At 48.6% G+C, this 18,668-nt stretch overlaps 1 long non-coding RNA gene across 2 annotated transcripts; it reads right to left on the reverse strand.

The window, feature by feature from the left end:
• Window positions 1–15,511: 15,511 nt before the first annotated feature.
• Window positions 15,512–18,161, reverse strand: LOC112953130. Of its 2 annotated transcripts, none has more exons than XR_003250522.1 (3): window positions 18,101–18,161; window positions 17,810–17,984; window positions 15,512–15,694 (listed from the first exon to the last, which is right to left on the reverse strand). It is a non-coding gene; the product is annotated as an uncharacterized LOC112953130 (long non-coding RNA). The 2 variants fall into 2 exon arrangements; XR_003250523.1 differs by having other exon boundaries at window positions 17,810–17,981; window positions 18,101–18,146.
• Between the last annotated feature and the right edge of the window lie 507 nt (window positions 18,162–18,668).

Consider the following 18,668-nt stretch of genomic DNA (forward strand, 5'->3'; position numbering starts at 1 on the left):
AAAAAAAAAAAAAAAAGGCCCTGCCATGAGATGCCTGGCACCTCTCCTGGCCGCCCCATTGCCCTGACCAGGGAAGTCTTGGAGAATGGGGTCTCACGAGTCTCTACTTCTGCCATTCCTGATGTGAAACAGAAAAGTTATCAAGAACTCACCACTCTGCTCGGCCTTCACGCCTTTCGTTGCAGGCAGGGCCCCCAAGGCTGCTTGGGCTCCTCATGAGGGTTTCTACCATGAACACGAGGGCACCTGTGCCACCTGGGAGGACGAGAGTAAAATGAAGGGAAAGCTCAAGTCACAAGTGTAACACAAAAGCCTCTGCACCCTTCAAACCCCACAGAACTGCAACCCATGTGGTCTGCAACCCCTGTGGATGTCATGGTGTCCACACTTGACCTAGTCGGCCTTGGGTGACACAATGAAACACAGGGATTTATATAATCCTGACTATAGGAAAGGCGGCTCTCTCCTAGCATCACCACCCTGCTCGAGRAGCCTGCCCATAGGCTACAGCAGGAAGGGACGAGTGCCAAGAATTCCTGGCCTGGGATTTTGTTTCTGGCATGGAAATCTGATGGCAAAAGGCGCCTGTTCGGAGCACCCACACGGGCAAATCCATGAAATTGCCACAGGGACACGTCTCGTCCTGGGGATGTGAAGCCACTTGGATGTYAAGGTCTCACATACGCAGTCATACGTACCCCAAAATGCGTATTTTACACATATTTTACACCCAAGGGTTCATGACCACTTGCAAATACRCAGACTTATACTCCCAAATCATCCGTCTAGACTAAGAAGTACTATGTATATATGATATCTATATACAGTTTTTGCCCCCCGCAAATACAGTTCGGTCTCAGACACCTGCTGCTGAATTCATTTCAAACAATGAGGTTCTTGGCCACATTCAAGATCATTTTGAACTGAGGTAGCTTGGGAACTAGAGGGACCCTGTGCTCCAGGGCATGCATAGGGAGAGATCAGGGGATACTTGTTCCCATCATCTGCGTGATGCAAGTCATAGGTGTGAATATACCCACCTAAGAGGTTTAAGAGGTCTCGCTCAACCTTCTTGAGTGAGAAGGTTGGACTAGATGATCTCTAGAGGTCCCTTCCAACCTTGAATATTCTGTGATTCTGTGATAGATGTTCAAATGAGAAGCCGGGGAGTTAAATCTCCATCTCACMTTCCTTCCCAAGCAGAGCTACCGGCCTAACAAGGCCAAGACCTCACCTGGGAACCGTAGCAGACAGAGCAAAGCCACAACCCGCCCCRCTCCCTTGACTGCAGCCTGTGCTGTTGACCTCGTCTGCTCCCCAGCATCACTTCACAACAAAAGCAAAGCATTAAAAATACATCCTTGAAGTTGGAAACCCCGGAGGGGCYGTTCCCGCCTCCGGCCTTCCCGGCAAAGCGCGCTGCTCGCCCGGGAGCATCCAGCCTGCCGCGGTGACGGGCGGCGAGTGGAGGGCCCCGGCCGTGCCGCCGGGGCTGCTTCCCAAGCCGGCGCCGTCCCTGCCGGAGCCGAGCGCCGCAGCGGGGAGGCGGGAGGCGGCGGATAAGCCCCAGCTGAGCGATATGGATCAGCTGCCCCYGTTATCAAGGGAGCGCAAAAATCCAACAGATTTGGGGCTGTGTGTTGCAGCTTTTCATCTATCCCGGGAAAAGAGAGCAGAGGGGGCGAGGAAAGGCTGGAAGGGGCAGAGAGGAGCCGTGTCCAGGTCACATCTTTGTGGCTTCCAGGTTAGGCGGAYGGGGAGCCCTGCGGCTGCAGAGCCCGGCAGCAGGAAGCGGCGCCTCCGTCCCCAGGGAATTGGCTCCACAAACGCGGGCTGAGCTGCTGTTTCAAGTGCAGGGGCAGGCRAATGAAGATAAGGGAGCGGATGCCGCTGCCAGCGAGAGCGCGGGCGATGGATTGCGGGAGACAGCCAGGCAGGGATCAGCAGAGAAGGCAGCAAAAAGGAGATGACTCTCCCATTACTTGAAATTTGACCCAATAAGCTTGAAGTTCAGGTTTAATTCTAGTTTCGGCAATGATAAGGGTCACATTTGTAAGTCCCAGCGTATTCATCTGAACACTAGCACCCCTGGCATAAACTTCTTGTTGGAAGCTTTGGAAATTGCAGCCATTTTAATCCCAAGGAAACGTCCACACAGCATGTAGGAATATTGACTGTATCCTGAGACAGCGTTCCTGCTGCTCCGTGGGGAGGCCCCATGGAGGAACCCAAGCCAGGCCTCGTCTTCAGTGAGCTCCATGCTCTATTTGCACCCAAGTAATCTATTTCCCAGCTCCATCTCCCTCCCTCTTCATTACTTTCGCAGCAGGAGAGCTCCTGGCATTGCAAATAGCCCTTGCTATTAAGCAGGAGAGCAGGAGATGGCAAGCAGGAGCACAGGAACTGCCAGGGATGCTCCTTCTTCCAGCCTGGGACTGCTTGGGTCTCCCTTAGTCAAAGCAGGAGGGAGGAGGCAAAGGAAGCCCTGGGGAGCTCCTGGTCCCCAGGTCCCCATGCAGCCCCTGTGGAGAGGCTGCAGAGCATCCATGGGGATGCTGGTTGTCCCAGGAATGTCACATCCCACCCTGCATGACAGGGAACAGGACAAGGACATTACCTGCAATCCTCCTCCAGAGAGCTCCTCCTGGWGTTCCGGACTTCCTCGATCCAGGGATATTGTCCTATTCCAAGGACATCTTCAGCCCAGCTTCAAGGAAAGCTGCATATTAAAGCAAACYTGGAGCCTAGAGGTGGCTGGTGACTTGTATAAATCCGGCCTCTGAAACAACCAGCTGTCCCCCAATGAGCTGAGCAAGGCAACAACTTGCTTAGGCAGATAAATCTGCTCTTTTTAGTTCAGACCAGTTTCCTGGCAGCCTTTCCAGACTTGGATTTTAAGCACATCCTATCGAGGAAACCAGGCCGTTTAAATGGGGGGGGAACATGTAAAAGCAGAGCTCCCTCCCCAGCTGGTTGTCTTTGGAAACACRGGACTAGAAGCTGCTGTCCCAGAAGACTGAGCTCTCCTTATCTCAGGCACTCTGTTAAAAGGCTCGGAATCACTTATTAATTTAGTGAAAGCTCTTTAATTTTGATCCTTTGTCCGCATTAATTGATTTGCTATCAATAACTCGCATTGATTAGGCCTCCAGACCTGGCAGCCGCTGAAGATGAAGAGACAGAGACTCTCTTTCAGAGCAGGAGTTCAAAGCCTGCAATGATTAAAAAAAGAAGACAGCACCAAAATGGCTGATAAAAAAAGGGCATCATTTGTATTCCACCCAAGCAGGAGACCGTGAGCAGTTAACCCTTTGGTATCTGCTCAGGTCTACGGTCTACGGTACCTGCTCAGGTCTCAGGTCTATGGTCTACGTGCTCAGGTCTACGGTGTTGGTACGTCCTGGAGAAGCCTATTCCATGTGGCCCATTCCATGTGGCCCATAAAATATTAAAATAATTAATATTTTAATTAATCCTAATTAAAATATTAGGATGTGATGAATAGCTGCCCAGATGAGCGCTGGGGGAAGATCCTACCTGCTTCAGTCATGAAGAGGGGGCAGAAAGAGGTCACATTCCACTCCTCAACCCCTCCTTGCAGATGGCTTTATAGGGATGGGAAGAGGGCAGCTGGGTTTGACTTGCGGCCCATCCAAACCAGAGGCAACAGGAAAAACAAGTTTTGAGGGCTGAWACTGGCCCCCCATGTCAAGACATGAGCACCTACCTGCCATGAGCCAYACAGCACGTGGGGATGTCCCCTATTCCCCAAGGAATTGAGAAGAGGTCCTGGCTGGGGAGGGCTCTCAGGCCATCCCTTAAAGGCTGTTATGGGACACACATTAGACACAACAGGTGAACAGGGAGCTCCTCAGCCAGGCCTGGCGCGCCCAGAAAGGCCCTTGTCCGCACCCAGGGTCTCAGGTGCCTTCATCCAACTCAGGTTCCACASTGCCAGGAATGGTTTTCTGAGTAACACTGGACCAGGTTTACTSAATTATTAACTCAATAAATCCCGCTGGCCGCAGTGGACCTCAGACAGGACACTGATCTTCGGGAATCCATGTATCACCCCAAGAACAAGGCCGTGTTGGGCTCTTCAATTCAAGCTGTGCTGATAACTCTAAATCCCCACCTCGGTATCTTTGCCTCGCATCTTTATGTGGATGTTTTTAACCTCCCTTGCCCCTTTTTACATGATTTTCTTGTCCTCCCTCTCCTGTTTCTTCCTGCTTTTCAGTCATCTGCAGCTGCTCTGCATACGCTGCTGTCCTATCCTCTTGTAGGCCTCATGTGTCTACTCCAAGTGTCCTGCACATGCATTGTGGGATGTCCAGATGTCCAGAAAAAATGGACAAAAATATTAAATTTTACCCCAAAAAATAATTCTGGGAGAAGTAACGCATTGGGTACCCAGATTTCAGTTTTGCTCCCAAGGAGGGAACAGCTCCAGGGTGCTCAGGCTAGAAGGCAGCTTTGGGAATGGTGATTTGGCCACCGCCTCCTTCCAGGAGCCCAACGTAGGACACAAATCCCAGCACCGGGGAAAGAATYGTCCACATCTCCCCCATCAACGGCAGAACCAACCCATCGAAGTTAAGGATCCCGTATTTCCTTCAAGTCCTCTCCTTTTAGCATGGAAGTTATGTCAGCCTTTGTGTCCTACCCAAATTAAATGTGAATAATGGCTAGGACAGTTAAGCGCTGCGATACATCGCCTTGGGAAGTTGTAGAGTCGCCATCACTTAAATTTTTTCTGAACATTTCTTGAATTTTTCGGTTGCTAAACAGTCATCTGTCAAAAGTGGTTTAGGTAGTGCTAATCCTGCCTCCAGGAGCAGAGGCAAAGGAATAAATGACCTCTTAAGATTTATTTTATCTCTCTGTAATTTAAATATTCCCTATGTGGACTCTAGAAATGCCTTCTGTCCTTTCTATCAACCACAGCACAACTCCTTTCCCAAGCTCTTGTGTTTCATCTCCATGAAGGTCCACAAGACCTCCAGTCTCCAGGAAAGGTGGTCTTTGTRCGGGGGGTTAAGTTCTCACTTTGCRTTAGTTCCAAAATGCTGCAGGATGAAAAGCAAAATGCCATAAATAGCTCAAATCTCCCTATTTTAGCGGGGAATTTTTATTCCTAGTTCCCAACAAAAGCACCTGAGGACTTTTCTGGGTATCTCCGATACATCGTGGTGACGGGTGCAGTATTGGAGCCAGCAAAGGGATGGTTTTTTCCACCCACAAAGAGCAAAAATTGTCTTTTATTCTAAATGACTTGTTTTAGACGAAACCCAAGAAAGAACAAAAGCAAAATCTCCAGGAAGTGGAGCCCGCACCCATTTCTTATTTTAACATTCTGCCTCAAATTTTAGAAGCCAAGCAAAGCCAAGCAAAGCTGCTCTCAGCTAAACTAAATTCTGAGTGTTAAAATGGTCCTGGAGCAACAACCAAGTGATTCCTGCCGGGAAGCGAAGGCTCAAGTTGGTGTCGGAAGGAGCAAATGGGCCCTGCTTCCAACATGCTAACCACACACGTGCTTAATATTTACACCCAACCCWGTTGTCCTATGGCATGCCCAGTATTTCAGGAGATGGATTTTGCAGCCCTAATGCAACTAGAGGAACCCCTGATATTTCACTGTTACGAGGCACCATAAGAGCTGRAGGACACAGCTCTTTCTATACATCACACTCCAAGCTGGGAAATACATTTGTGGGGTCTGCTGCAAACAGCATTTTTCTTATCCATAAAAATAGCCATAATCATGATTCTTTACCCAACTCTAGACCCCCATAGCCCGCCCGGGGTATCTGGGAAGGTAGATGTCTCACAACTTTGCCATCTAGTTGAAGCAATGCTGGCATCTTCACCATCCAGATAGGGAGGAGGCAAAATAAAACATCTGGAGCAGATCCGAGATCTGGAACCTGAATTTCCCAGCTGCCCGAGTGCCCGACCCTGTGAAACACATTTCTCTCCTTSTCATTATAGAGGTGCCAGTTATCATAAACTAAGCAGCAGGATAATATGCAACAAATACGATGTGACCGTGGAAAACATTTTGAATGCCTGAAGAGCATTAAAATGTGTCGAGTGTTTACAAGCTTTAGGATTTTATGGAAAATTCGCTGCTTTAAACTGTGTGAGTAGCAGATACTCCACCAGAGTAACACTTAATATTAATAAGACCCCAATAATCCTAGGAATACATTCCCCATAGGGAACCTTCATCCTCTGTATCACCATAAGGCAGGAACACAGGGCTGTGGAACATCAGGGCTTTGCCTTGTGCAGCCTGTTTTTGCTCCGTGCTGTTTCTGATGCAAGCCCAAAAGCCAGAAGACAAAAAACACGGGAGAAACAAAGACCGTCTCTTGCAGAGCAAGYACAGAAGAGCGAGCAAAGCCACCAGAAAGACCCACCAGCAAAACAAGAGAGCTCAAAGCAAACAGGAGCTGGTTGCCAAATGGCCACCTAAGTGCTCCAGCTGCTCTGCTGGATTTAAGGTGCTAGTCACCAAAAGGCAGCTGGGGACAACCAGGACAAGGTAGCACAAGGAAAGTAAGAAAACATACTCAATACAGATAATATTAATAGATGAATGACAAACGCCTTCTATAGGTGCTAAAACAGAGACCCTGGCCCTCAAAGCCAAGGGGGGACCACTCACAGCTGGCACTGGCAGGTCCCTTTGCTGCACGATGTGACCACCTCTGAGCTGCGTGTGCTTCAACCGTGTTCCTGGGCTGTCGTTAGAGGCATCCGAGTCCGAGCGCAGGAAGCTGCTCAATATTGTGGGCGCTGAAACCTGCCAGGAAGACAAAAGTGAAAATGTGTGGCCCTTTCAGCATCTTGGCCCTGATCCAGGAAGCATCTGGCAAGTCAAAAGGGTAAAACTCATCCTGACAGAGTGTTGTGGTCTGTGGTTCTGCTGCCTTAACCGGCACCGTATGCTCCCTAAAAGACCAGTCACTCTATCTGGCCACCACGTGCATCACATCTGAAAAGACTGGTCCCAACGAGGACAGCGACAGGACGCCGAGATGGCGCTAGGAGCTCTAGAACTGCCTACCTGGCTGCAGCAGCGTTTTCTTCTGCTTAGGAAACAGCTTCAGCACACAAAGTCCTTTCTTTATTTCACCTTCCTAGGCATGAAAACTGATGAGCAACCTGAAACCAGACAGGCAGCTGGAGCGGTTAGCAGGCAGCTAAGGGAGAAAGCAAGCAAGATAAATCCCCGTGCCTCTGCTAGGGACAGCTCCGTACGGATGCAGCCTCTCCTGCTGCCACCCAGGCACTGCCTCCTGCTTTGCTCCCCAGCAAGCACGCGCAAACTGGGACTTCCTAGTGGCACGTTGTGTGACAAGAGACACTAAAAAGAGGAACGGCATCCTCAGCCTTGCAACAACTGCCTGTATTTTATGACTGGAAGGTGTRGAGATACCTGCTTCCCTTCAGCTTCAGGAGCTCCAGGTGAAACGGTGCTTGCGAAGACGGCGACGGGAGCCACGTGGGGCTTGCAAGGACCATTTCCCTCTGATTAATTCAATTCTGATTAATTTCAATAGTAATTAGACACTGTTTGTTTCTGAAAATTGTCATCGTTAAGTGCCTAAAAGCCTGGCTCTCAGTGCCTTGTCTTCACATAGCAGGAAATGGAGCCTGAGTTTTCCAGGCATGAAACTACCACTCCGGCCACAGAGCTCCTCTTAATCCTTATCTTCTTTTAATACAAGTCACCTTCCTCTCCAGTTGGCTTTCATGGGAAAGGCGAAGAGGTTTTGGGGAGCAATACCAGGTCCCCAGGGAAATGAAATGCAGGAAAAAAATAATGAGTGTCYGCAAAGTAAGGAAATCCATTTTCAGGTAGATTCAGGATTTCTGCTGGCCGTGTTGACCAGCCTTTACCTGCAGGGCTGACAGGTCATAGATAGAGGCTTTTCTGAACCCCTCACGATTCCCTCCTGCTGTGCAGAATGTGGGATAGAGCCATTGCCCAAGGCCTACGGATGAGGTGGGAAATGGTGCTTCCATGTCCTGTGCTGCTCACAAACAACCTGACGAGCTTCCAAAACTACGTGGGCATGAGGTGAAAAAAGAATCTAACCCATGCTGATGTGGTGCTAAACTGAGAACTGACAGATGCAGCTCGGGAAAGACTATGTGGAGACATGGAGTTATCACCCACAGCTCTGAAATCACTGGCTCCATGTCCTGCTGTGGCCAAAAAAGCTCTTCRGTTTGAAGGGGAGAAGGCCGAGGGGGAATGCGATTGATGATTATMAACAGTGAATATGGTGGCAAGGGTGAAAGTGAACAGGTTATTCACCAAATTCACCAATATTACAACAGCGAGGAAGTGGGGAATTGATGAAATTAGGAGATCAGTTTAAAATAAATAAAAGAGAGTACTTCTATGAAACAGGCTGCAGGCATCTCAGTGAGGATCAAGCGGACTTGTGACTGGAGGTAGTAGTGGCAGGTGGTCCCATCAGGTTCAAAAGCCATTAGACAACTGCACAAATATATCCACAAATGGGTCCTAAGGGCTGTGCCACTTACCTGCCTTGATCCAGGAGTTTTGAAAGCTGGGAGGAAAGAGCAAAGCGTGCCAAGGTCACAGGCTCCCCCTTATAAGGATGGTGTCAGAACATTGGACCAGATGGACGACTGGTCTGCTCCAGGGAGGCATTTCTTATGTTCTGCTCTACGTCCTGAGCACTCTGTGCTGGGAGACAGTACAAATGCACTGATACCCTCCACCAAGCACCCATTTCTACCCCTCTTTGCCCCTCTGCTAGCTGGGCAGGAGTCCATGGACGTGGAGAGATGCCCTGGCCGCCTTGCTCCACATGCTGGCCTTGATCAGCCTAAGCTGGTGTCTTCTCTGGAGCTATTCCATCGCCTTGGCTCCAAGCTCATAACTGTGCTTTGCCTTCTCTTCCTCGTCGAGGCTCCTTTGCATTCCAATTCCTTCCTTTACAGCACTATTATGGCAGCAGGGGCTGGCATGATTATTGCTCCTTACTCTCAATCCCCCAATGGCAGCGTAATGCCGCTTTAATTGGGTATTTCTCCCTCCCGACACTAATCTCCCAACAAATGCTGATGCCGTGTTAGATGCTGTGTGGGGATCTCTCATCACTATCTCTTCACGCAGGCGGTTGTGCGAGGAACGGATGCGCAGTCACTCGGCACGGATGGATTTGTCTGAGTCCCTGTCAGCTCCCTGCTTTTGTCACCGAAATCTCGCGTTGCGGCTCCGCATTTCTATGGCTTTAACTTTTCGAGGCAGATTTATCTGAGGCCCTGTCAGATCCATGGGGTTTGTCACAGAAATCTATGTGACTTTGTTCCCCGTGGAGATCTGGCTAGTCGTGTTTGTGGAGGCTGATTCGGAGGGGCCTTGTTTGACGACGTCGGGGTGGGAACAGTAAGAACTGAAAAGAACAGAGGCCCTGCAACCACGGAGGCTTAGCTAGAAAACACAACAAGAACAGACAAAGAACATGAAGGACAGCAGATATGCCAGGAAACACACTGCTTCTCAAGAACGTTCTTGTGGGTTTTTAGAGGTTCAGGGCTCTCCACGTGCTGCAACCAGTCCGTGCACGGACTGCAGAGCTTTAATGACAGCTGTCATTAATGACATATAGTGACACCGTTGGGTTGTAGGGCTAGGGCAGTCACAGGGTGCAAGGCAGCCCTCCAAGAACCACTGCTGCAAAAACCTCTGGGTTGTTGGGCTGGAAATTCTGTAGGAGACCCCAATATCTCCAGAGTGTCTTAGGAAGCCCCACACTACCACAGATGATCTATCTCAGGAGGTTCAACCCCAAATTTCTCATTGCCTGTAGCCATCACTCTGCATGGTGCTCCCACCCAGGGCTTTCCAGAAACGGCCCAGCTTTGCTGAACTGCTCTGCGCCCATCTCACCTCTTTGGCCAGTTCCAACAGATGCAATTAAAGACTTCAGAAAACACAAGTTTCAAGAAATTTCTCGGTTAGATTGGGGAACCAAGTTCTTCCCTCTGCTTATTCCTGAAAGATTTTTTTGACAGTGACTACCACTATTTGGATCTGACCATGATCAGGCCAGAAAGAAATTCTAAAACAAAAGTGGGTTAGTAGTAACACTAAAAATATCAATAATAATAGGACAGTGGGTAACATATGTTAAGGGAAGAGGCTGGTGTTGGCTGATAAAGACTCACTCTTGACTGGAACAGCCACCCAATTTCAACCCTCAGCACAGCTGGGATGTAATCCTTGAGGATGAAATTGCCCCACTTCTGTTTCTACAAGAAGGGGAGCCTGGAAAGATGCAGTTTGGACAAAGTGGAAGGTAACCCTAGCACCTCAACAGTCATGAGAGAGGGAGAAAATTACCGGCCACAGGTCATCTCCCAGCCCTCCTTGCAAAATTCCATCCACGGTCTTTCATTAGGGCAGATGCTCCTTTCTGTGCTTGCCTTGCAATAGTTCCTTCCTCCCTCCTGTCTCTTAAATGAAATTCTCCTTTTGCTGTATATTTTTTTCTCCTATTTCAATTTCACCTCTGCAAATTTTTGTTTCCCATTTTTCCCCCGCTAATCTTCCTCCATCCCTCCCTCTTGCCCTGCCTCATTTAAGCCCTCGTGCTTGTGGTTTGCTTCTTCCTCCACGCGATTACCAATTCTCTTTTACCTGGGACCCCTCCTTAGTTTCCCCTCTTTCCTTCCCTTTCATCTCTCCCTCTCTTTCTCTGCTTGTTCTCTCCCTCTCTCAGCTTGCTGTTTCGGAAGCAGCAATCCTTAGATATTGAAATGACACGTGTAGCTTCTGCTTGTGATTCTGCACGAGATGTCTCCGTGCGTCTGTGCTGTTGCAGCCACGCTGTAAACCCTGGTAAATAAAGGAAAACTAAGCTGGAAGCAAAGCTGAGTCTGGTTTGTTGTTGTTTAATCACAGCCTCCTGGTTAAGGCAGAATATAACTCCAGCAGCACCACAGTGACAGACACTCAGCAGATATCTAAGCAGAGATGCACAATTCCCTTAACGTTTAAAGCCAGAACTAGGAGTACAACTGTTACCTTGCAAGTTCTTCATGCTGCTGCCTGCACACGTATCACCTGGAAGCGTAACTTGAATCTTGCCTGGGCCTCTGGGGACTAACGTGATGTTAAATGATCATTATTATGTGCAGCTGCCACCACGCCTGCAGCTTCAGCAGAGCAAAAGAATTAAGTTGCAGCTTTCATATTTTCGTTTTAGAACAAAGTGGGAAAGTACGTCTGTAACAACAACTGTGCCTTCATAAGTCATCTTGTCTGCTACAGTAACTGCTTTTCACAGAGGTCCTCGTATTTCATCCGACTGTAGCTGGTTAACCAAGAAGATTGACAGTGCCTGGTTAGACAGGGAGAGATGAAATACCTGGGATGGTGCTGTTGAGTCCACCTCCCTTGGGATGCTTCAGTGTGCAGCAAGGTCACTCCAACGAGAAGCTCTGAAATGCTGGAGATTCCTGCTTACAGGACAGGAGCACGCATGGTGGATGTAACAGCGTTACCCCTGTGGCCTCATTCTGCAGGGAACGTGTCCACAGGAGCACTGCCCAAGCAGACACAAAGGACCAAAGCACAAGAGCAGCTCAATCATTAGTGAGATGGTTGGAGATCAAAGGCTGCCTGTTCTAGCCCATCTGTCTCCCCTATAAACCAATGTATAAGCCAAGCTGCTGAGCTCGGTCTGCGATCATCCAAGTTGCTGTTACCCATTTTGCTACCATTTTTCAGCAAATATGCAGGTCTAGAAGCACAGAGGTGCACTGCTAGAGACGTTGCCTTGAGGGAGACACGAACCCACCTAAGTGCTGCACTAGTTCAGGCTGCCAAAGCAGGAGCCCTGTGAACACATTCCAGTGGGACGGTGGGTGCCGCTGCAGATCAGAGCCTAAATGGACCTGGCTGAAGACCASGAAAAGGGACTTTTGCACAGGCCAGTTTGGTAGCCCCCATTTGGGAGATCAGCAGCTGGGCTGGTTTGCACCAGCACTGGTGTGGGAGAGAAGCTGCTTCTTCCTCACGTCCATGGGCTCTGATTCCACATAAAATAAGGAAAAGGGGGAGTGAGACAGCACTGTAGCATCTTGAGAGGTCTTTCTACAGATCTAGAGGATGAGCTGCAAGTTCCTCTGCATTTTGCTTGCAGGCAACAGCAAATGGTCATCTCTAGAGCCATGCAAAGACACTGACTAATGAAGCCAGCCTAACAGAAGTCCAGCCATGCTTTCCAATAGATGGCTAATTAGCAACAATATGGATTTCCAAGGAAGCAGGAGAGGGTTTGAGAGCTCTGCAAAAGCTTCCAAGTTGGCTCTGCTGGATGCCTCAGAGGAAGGGGATATGAAGTCTTTGCATATGGGTCCCTGGTCCTAACCTGACAAAAGTGGCCGACTAAAATCTGAAGGCCGAGTATGACTTGAACCTGGCTGATGGTCTCAGTCCTCCTTCTTCCAAAAAAAAAAGCTGCCTTCATCACGGAAGAAASAGGCAATCAGTACTGATGTCCAAAGTTGCTGGCACTCAGATGAGGACTTTAAATTAACCACRAGGGCTGAGCTGTCTTGGCACCCTCAGCAGAGATCTGTGGGGTTCAGGATTGAGGTTGACAGAGAAGTGTGGAGAACAGGGAGAATTCATGCTGGTTTGTGCAAGCTACACCTGTGCAAAACAACAGAAGACTTCATTTCTGTATCTATCACAYAGGCATTCTTCCCAGGTGCTAAAAATCTGTAAAAAAACAGATTTCTGGAACATTTTTTCTTTAAATAACTGGAGACATTGTTCAGGAAAAGGTCACTGGGGAGGCAAAGACGGCAGGTCACAGCTTGGTTAAAAGCTTCAGCAGCCCTGGGGAGCCAGGTGGGATAACTGGTTGGTTCTGGCACACACTGAGCTTTGCAGGAGCTCCAACCTGGGAGAAAGTTGCACAGCTGTGGCTACAAGTTTGTCAGCTACCCCCTGAAATGGCTGATGGAAATAAAATAGGTGACCAAATGCTCATACTCAAGGAAAATCCAAAGGAAGGTGAATTTTGAGCAGAACTGCAAGGTGGGATGTTTCCTGAGACACCAAGAAGGTTCCGTCCTTTCCTGTTTGGAACAAAGCAACCCGTTGTAACTAGGCTCAGGTGAACCGCTTCCATGAACATCCCAAATAAGTCTGATTTCTTAAGGTCTCTTAAGGCAAACACATGCAGAGCTTCCATTAAAAGAGTACGTTAAATAGGAGATTATAAGTCCATGGGAACATGCAGGAGCCTGCACCATGGCACGAGCTCTGCCAAACCAGCAAAGGCCCCTTCGTGTCCAGGTAGGGCTGCACCTCTTGGTGACACCTCTGCCTTGGTAACCAGAGCTGCTAAGGAAAATAGAGCTTGGCAAATTTTTGCTTCTGATTTTTTACCTGCTGAGGATTTGCTTGGTTGCTCGTGGACATGATTTTTGATTGTGTGAAGCGGTGATGCGATCCAGCCAACTGAAATATCTTCCCCCTTCTCTCTGAAGTACCAACCTCGAGTTGCTCTGGAGCTGAGAACATGGGAACAGCTCCAGTCTTTGGCAAAACATCCCTCACCTCGGGGTAAACGCAAATTTAACCACAGACGGATTCCTTTAAGGTTAAATATAATCAGTCAGGGCCAGCTGCTCTCGCGGCACCTCTCCACTCTCCCCTAACATCTGGGCGATCATCTGGAAGTCATCAGAAGGAATCAGAGCAAGCAGCAACGCTGGAGGCAGCTGGAGCTGGAGTCAGGCTCGGTGCACGCTGCTCGCAGCCACAGTCTCAGGTGGGAAGGCTGACAAAATGACAGTGTAGAATGACAGCTTAAGAGGAACCCGTGGGCGGGCAGGCATTAAACCTGTCCCAGACACACAGACTTGTCACCTAAGTCACACAAGAAGAGGTTGGTGAAACACCACGAAATTATCTAATTGCATTAGGAAGAAGAACAGGTTATCTAATTCATGTGTTGTGCTGCCAGAAATCCAAAGCAGAGCTCACAACACTGGAATTTTGGATACCTTAAGACRCAGAGCAAGGTGGCAGGCGAGCTATTCTCATCTTAATACAGGACCAAAAGCTACTGGATTTTTTTTAAAGCAATTACGAAYTTGGTGCAGAGAAAGGGAATGAGAAATTTAATGTTGCCTGTCTCCTCAAACCATCTGTAGCATAAACACCAGGACAGCAGTGTCCAGTATCATGAAAGTCTCCGTGAGGAGGCCGCAGGGCTGCTTTGGGTCTCTGTTCAGTGAATCATTGATGGTGTATGAATTCCTCCTCTTTTTTCCCTGTATCTTATCCATGCTCATAGGGAAAGGACATGGAGAATATACAGTGCCACTGCATCCYGAAATAGCGAACGGTCCTTTGACAGGATGACTTAATTTCTTTTAACATCTGAGCAGTGCAAAGGCAACCATCAATTCCGCTCCTGCAAACAGCCACCTTTCTGTCATTAACCCTCCTTCCCTATGAAAACACACACGGAAACTGTCCAGGCTTTTGGGAGGGTCCACACAGAGCATGGGAAGAGCCTGATAAAGCCCTTGAAATGGCTCTAGTGCTTCCCTTCATACAGTGCCCGGGGCAGCTGTTCCCAAAACTGCTCCCAAGCAGCCAGAGGGATGACTTTGCCAGCGTCACCATGGTCAGGGGGAGGCTTTGCCATCTGTGACCAGCTGGAAGGGTTATATCCTTGGCTGCTCTCAGGCGAGCTTGGACCCTCTCTGCTGGTTATAATCAGGGAGACACCTGCTTGGAAGAGGCTCCCCTGGCACGCAGCGCAGCGGGGAGTTTACAGTTGGGTTAATAGTTGTGAGGCTGCCTTTAAATACCTGGCAGGAAAGGCTTTGTGGAAAGCRCAGGCCCTGCAATGGATCCGTCAGGGCTCAAATGGAGGGGGACTGGTAGCACTGGAGTGATGGGAAGGACCAAGGAAAGTGGTACTWCCATAGTAATTTGGGAAGCCAGATTCCAAGAGAAGTGGGACATGCTGCCACAGTCCCCTTACGCTGTGCTGACAAAACCACTTTTTCTTGTGACCTCTCAGCTAACTTCTTTGAAGACTCTCCTGTGCCCCAGTGCTCTTTGCCCATCAGCAGAAGCTGTTACCACCACCCTGTCCAGCACATTCCACATCTGAGCCACCTGCAGAGCCACATCCCAGGCGTGCAGGCCGGTATTGTGTTGGTAACAGTGCCCACAGACATCATCTGAGCTGCCCAGAGCAGATCTGCTCTGCAGCTGGGGCTCCCACCCAGCAGCTCTCAGAGATAAAACAGCTCCTTGAATCATGAGCCACCAAAGAGTCACCCCTTTTCCTCCAGAGAGGTGCAAACAATAAATAGTCCACTTACCAGCTGAAAGATCAATAACAATTACTCTGGTAGGGCCCTCAGGAAGTCATTGCACACATCATCTGTCCCAAGGCCAGATCAGCTTCAACTTAAACCTTCCCGGTGCAATTCTGTGGAACCTGTCCTTGAAACTCCATGGGAATGGCTCGTGCCTTTCACATCCATGCAGCAATAATTTGCAACTGGAAAGCTCTCATACTCGCTGCCTCATTTTTCAGGATGGCCATCACAATTGTAGTTTAATGCCAGCGCTGAGTTCATGCCACCTCCTGCAGTCAATGTGTGCCTGAGGAGACAGAATAAACAGTTATTAAACCTACTCTGGATTTGCTGTCATCATGTAAGTAGGCATTGGAAATCAAATAAATATATTGTAGGAGATGAGCACTTAAAACGTCTACTGAAAACAAAGATTCAGGCAAAATGGCTTAATCTGCAGCATTAATGGATAACAGATTGTTCCATCAACAGTGTATGAGGAGCAATGTGCAAGAAGGAAAAACTCACATAAGTTTCCAGGGGCTGCCAGGAAGAACCTAACCTCATAAACGGCCCAGTTCAAAGGAGCACTCTGGATCCTGATTAAGTTAAGCATGTGTTTAAATCCCTTTGACTTCAGTAAGGCTGAGTTACAAGCCTAAATGCACTTTTGATTCCAGGTGGTTTCCTGAGCAGAAGAATATTACGTGCATAAAACTTAGTTAGCAGCAGGGCTGGAAGCGCAGGAGGAGCAAGCTCTGCTTAAGGGCACATGCAGCCACCAGGTTATCCCCATTCCCAAAGGGAATGTCCTTCCCAAGAACAGGGAGGCCAGAGCAGAGTGCTGTAGCTCTGTGTTTTGTTTACAGCCTGAGAATCTTGTCTAAGATGCCTGTCTTAAGTAAGCGTTGGTTTAAAGCACATACCACCCTTTCCTTCTAGTGTAACTCCCTGAATAAGGAGGAAAATGACAAAGGATTGACAGGCTTCACTCTGAGGCGGGTGAAGGACACCAAGGACAAACGCTAACCCTAACTGTAACCCTAACCCCAACCCTAACCGTAACCCTAATCTTAACTCTATCCCTAACCATAACCCTAAACATAATCCCAAACCTAATCCTAACCATAACTGTAATCCTAACCCTAACCATAACCCTAACTGTAACCATAATCGTAACCCTAACTGTAACCCCAATCCTAACCATAACCCTAATCTTAACTCTATCCCTAACCGTAACCCTAACCATAACCCCAAGCCTAATCCTAACCATAACCGTAACTCTAACCTTAACCCTAATCATAACCCCAACTCTATTCTTAACCATAACCCTAACCTTAACCCTAAAAATAACCATAACCTTAACAATAACTTTAACCATAATCCTAGCCCTAACCATAACCCTAACCTTAACCCTAGCCCTAACCGTAACCCTAACCTTAACCATAATCCTAGCCCTACCATAACCTTAACTATAACCTTAACTGTAAGTGTAATCCTAACCGTAAGCATAACCGTAACTCTAACCATAAGTCTAACCTTAACTGTAATCCTAACCCTAACCCCAACCCCAATCTGCACGCGACTGCCGCCACTTGCAGGATCCAGGCCTGGCTTCACACGCAGAGCTAAACCAGCYTCCTCCTTGCCTGCTGCCTTCACGAATACTGAGAGAACCGGGAAGCAAACGGAACGCCCAAGGCCTTCTAGGACAGAAAGGCAGCCTGAGAAAGGGAGATAGTAAAAACCAGACAGATAGTATTTCTTTCTGTGGAACACACACACACCTAAAACCCAGCGGAGACGATGCTGAGACGTGCAGGCAGGTGTCCCCCGGCAGGGCCTGACTCCACATTCATTAAAAACGCCCGCAAAGCCATCAGCAAAAAGCATGGTGAAAATAATGGAATTATTTCACAGAACAAATACAAACAGCCACCTCTTCCTRTGGCAGTGTAGCTTGTCTCTGATTTTTTTTAACATATTATTATTTGGTTTTAACTTATTTCCTTCATTTCTTATGTCTGATCAAGCCATAATGCTCTCTTCCCAACACAAGGCCACCCTTATGTGTCTTCCCTTAAAAACACCTATTTATGCTCTGTTGGCACTGAGGGTCAAACAGACAGTGGCCAGGAAAGCAGAAAAAAAGTCAGTGTAACTGGGGAACGACCCGCTCTTTCCACAAGTGTTTGGCTCCCTAAAGCTWAAGAAGTCACACGGGTGCCTAAAGAGAGGAGTCTGCTAAGGGGCAAAGACCTGGGTGTCTAGGGCTGCATTTGGCTGTTACCCTGTGGTGAAGGGAAGCTCCAGGGCTGTTTGCAGAGGGATCGAGCCTGCAGTTTGTCTTGTGTGACAAATGAGTGGGGTAAAATACCACAAATGTGGGGAACTTGAAGGACACAAGTTAGGCCACACTCACTGCAACAGTCCTCAGCTTTGCCTCCTCCAGCTGCTTCAGTGCTTCGTCTTATCATTTTCTTCTATTGGCTTGGTGGGGTTAAATCCAACCCAGCTCAATTTGTGGGAGGATTTCTGCAAAGACATCCCTTGAATGGTGGGTTACCATGCACACCACATTCCCTCTTTAAATCCTGCTGGAAAAGGAAAAGGGATTTCATCTACAATGCAGCTAGAAATTGTTGCCACGACCCTGGATAAGAGTGATCTGTGGGTGCCCATCAGAGCAGGTAGAATTAGCCACGGGACAGACCATGAAGGTTGGAGCCAGGTTTTCTGATCAAGTTCTTGGAAGTTCTGGAGGGAAAGGTTGTCCCTTGTCCACATCCATCCCACGACATGGCCCATTGGAGCAGCAACACCCAGGAGGAAAAGAGAACCACAGAGGCAGGAGAGAAGGATCAGAGACAAGGAGCAGTGGTGGCAYCAGATGAACAGAGCAGGATCCAGGGCAGCACGAAGGGAAGGAGACACCGTGCGGGGAAGGAGGGCTCAGAGCATGGACAGGAGGGAGAATCCATGTACAGGAGAAGGCAGGAGCAAAACAGAGCAGAGAGAGGCTGAAACAAGGAGGACTGTGAATGCTGTGGCTGTATTTAGAGGGTGGATACCTGCACCTGGAGCACGACACGTCCTCTGTAAATGATTCCAGGTGGCGATGCAYTTGCCAGCTGGTGTCCGACCAGGTGCCATTATCCCTGCAGGAGTATAAACTATCCGAATTTGGGGCCACCAGCAAAAATACATCATAATATCCTCTTTGTTTTATTTAAATGAAGATGGCAAATCGCTGGCTGTTGAGATAGGACTTCCCCCCTGCC

The sequence above is a fragment of the Nothoprocta perdicaria genome, unplaced genomic scaffold (assembly GCF_003342845.1).
Source record: "Nothoprocta perdicaria isolate Ctin4 unplaced genomic scaffold, notPer1 scaffold_42, whole genome shotgun sequence".
Taxonomy (NCBI): Eukaryota; Metazoa; Chordata; class Aves; order Tinamiformes; family Tinamidae; genus Nothoprocta; species Nothoprocta perdicaria.